Below are 2,500 nucleotides of genomic sequence, written 5' to 3' on the forward strand. Positions count from 1 at the left end.
GAAAAATTGGTTAATAGACGGTATTCAAATAAAGATGCTATTTCCTTTCTGTCTGAAACCCTGGCACAGATCTAAGCCACGGTCCTCTCATATAGATCGAATCAAAAAGAAAGGACAAAAAGATGATTTTTTTTTTTTAACGGTTTGGGGAATGGAAGCTGAACTTCCTTTTGGTTCTCCCCAAAAACGGCCTTCCTTTTTTGAACCCATTTTTAAGAAACTCGAAAAAAAAATTGGAAAATTGAAAAAAAAGTATTTTATATTTCTAAAAGTTTTAAAAGAAAGAACAAAATTTCTAAATATCTCAAAAAAAACAAAAAAATGGATTATCAAGGGCATTCCGTTTTTAAAAAAAATAAAAAAAGAACTCTCAAAAGTAAATCCAATTCTATTATTTAGATTGAGAGAAATATATAAATCAAGCGAAACTAAAAAAAAAAAAGAAAAAGATTCTATAACCCGCAATCATATAATTCATAAATCCTTTAGTCGAATTCAATCTACATATTGGACAAATTTTTTACTGACAGAAAAAAAAATGAAAGATCTGACTGATAGAACAAGCACAATCAGAAATCAAATAAAAAGAATTACAAAAAATAAAAAAAAAGTGACTCCAGAAATAAATGATAGTCCTAATAAAACAAGTTATAATGCTAAAAGATTGGAATCACCAAATTGGCAAATATTAAAAAGAAGAAATACTCGATTAATCCGTAAATTACATTATTTTATAAAATTTTTCACTGAAAGGATATACGCAGATATCCTTCTATCTATTATTAATATTCCCAGAATTAATATACAACTTTTTGTTGAATCAACAAAAAAAATGATTGATAAATCCATTTACAATAATAAAAAAAATAAAAAAAGAATTAATAAAACAAATCAAAATAAAATGAATTTTATTTCGACTATAAAAAAGTCACTTTATAATATTAGTAATAAGAATTCACAGAATTTTTTTGACTTATCCTCCTTGTCACAAGCATATGTATTTTACAAAATATCACAAACACAAGTTCTTAACTTGTATAAGTTAAGATCTATTCTTCAATATCACGGAACGTCTTTTTTTCTTAAGACTTCAATAAAAGATTATTTTGGAAAACAAGGAATAATTCATTATGAATTAAGACATAAGAAACTTCGGAATTCTGGAATAAATCAATGGAAAAACTGGTTAAGAGGTCATTATCAATACCATTTATCTCAGATTAGATGGTCTAGATTAATAGCAGCAAAATGGAAAAATAGAATCAATAAATGTCGTACAATTCAAAATCAAGATTTAAACAAAGAGAATTCATATGAAAAAGACCTATTAATTCATTACAAAAAACAAAACGATTACGAAGTATATTCATTACCAAATCAAAATGAGAATTTTCAAAAATACTATAGATATAATCTTTTATCTTATAGATCTATTAATTATGAAAATAAGAGGGACCCATATATTTATGGATCACCATTCCAAGTAAATAAGAATCGAGAGAGTTTTTATAATTACAACACACATAAACATAAGGGCAAATTTTTTGATATACTAGGGGATATCCCTATCAAAAATTATTTAGGAAAAAGTGATATTATGTATATGGAAAAAAATCCGGATCGAAAATATTTTGATTGGAAAATTCTCCATTTTTGTCTTAAAAAGAAAATCGATATTGAGGCCTGGATCAAGATCGATACCAACAAGAATAAAAATACTAAAACCGGGACTAATAATTATCAAATAATTGATAAAATTGATAAAAAAGATCTTTTTTATCTTACGATTCCTCAGGATCAAGAAATCAATTCACCCAATCAAAAAAAAATATTTTTTGATTGGATGGGAATGAATGAAGAAATACTAAGTCGTCCTATATCGAATCTGAAACTTTGGTTCTTCCCAGAATTTGTACTACTTTATAATGCATATAAAATGAAACCGTGGTTTATACCAAGCAAATTACTTTTTTTTAATATAAATGAAAATGGTAGTGAAAATAAAAACATCAATAGAAAGCAAAAGGGGGTTATACCCTCGAATGAAAAAAAAAAAATGGAATTAAAGAATAAAAATAAAAAAGAAAAAGAATCTGCAGGCCAAAGAGATCTTAGATCAAATGCACAAAACCAAGTAAATCTTGTATCTGTTCCCTCAACCGAACAAAAAGATATTGAAGAAGATTATTCAGAATCAAACATGAAAAACCGTAAAAAGAAAAAACAATACAAGAGCAATACCGAAGCAGAACTAGATTTCTTCCTGAAAAAGTATTTACTTTTTCAATTGAGATGGGATAATGCTTTGAATCAAAGAATGATCAATAATATCAAAGTATATTGTCTCCTGCTTAGACTGAGAAATCCAAGAAAAATTACTATATCCTCTATTCAAAGGAGAGAAATGAATCTGGATATAATGCTGATTCAGAAGAATTTAACTCTTACAGAATTGATGAAAAGGGGGATATTAATTATCGAACCCCTTCGTCTGTCTGTA

Source organism: Camellia sinensis, unplaced genomic scaffold (genome assembly GCF_055761805.1).
Source record: "Camellia sinensis isolate YWXY unplaced genomic scaffold, ASM5576180v1 Unanchor432, whole genome shotgun sequence".
NCBI lineage: Eukaryota > Viridiplantae > Streptophyta > Magnoliopsida > Ericales > Theaceae > Camellia > Camellia sinensis.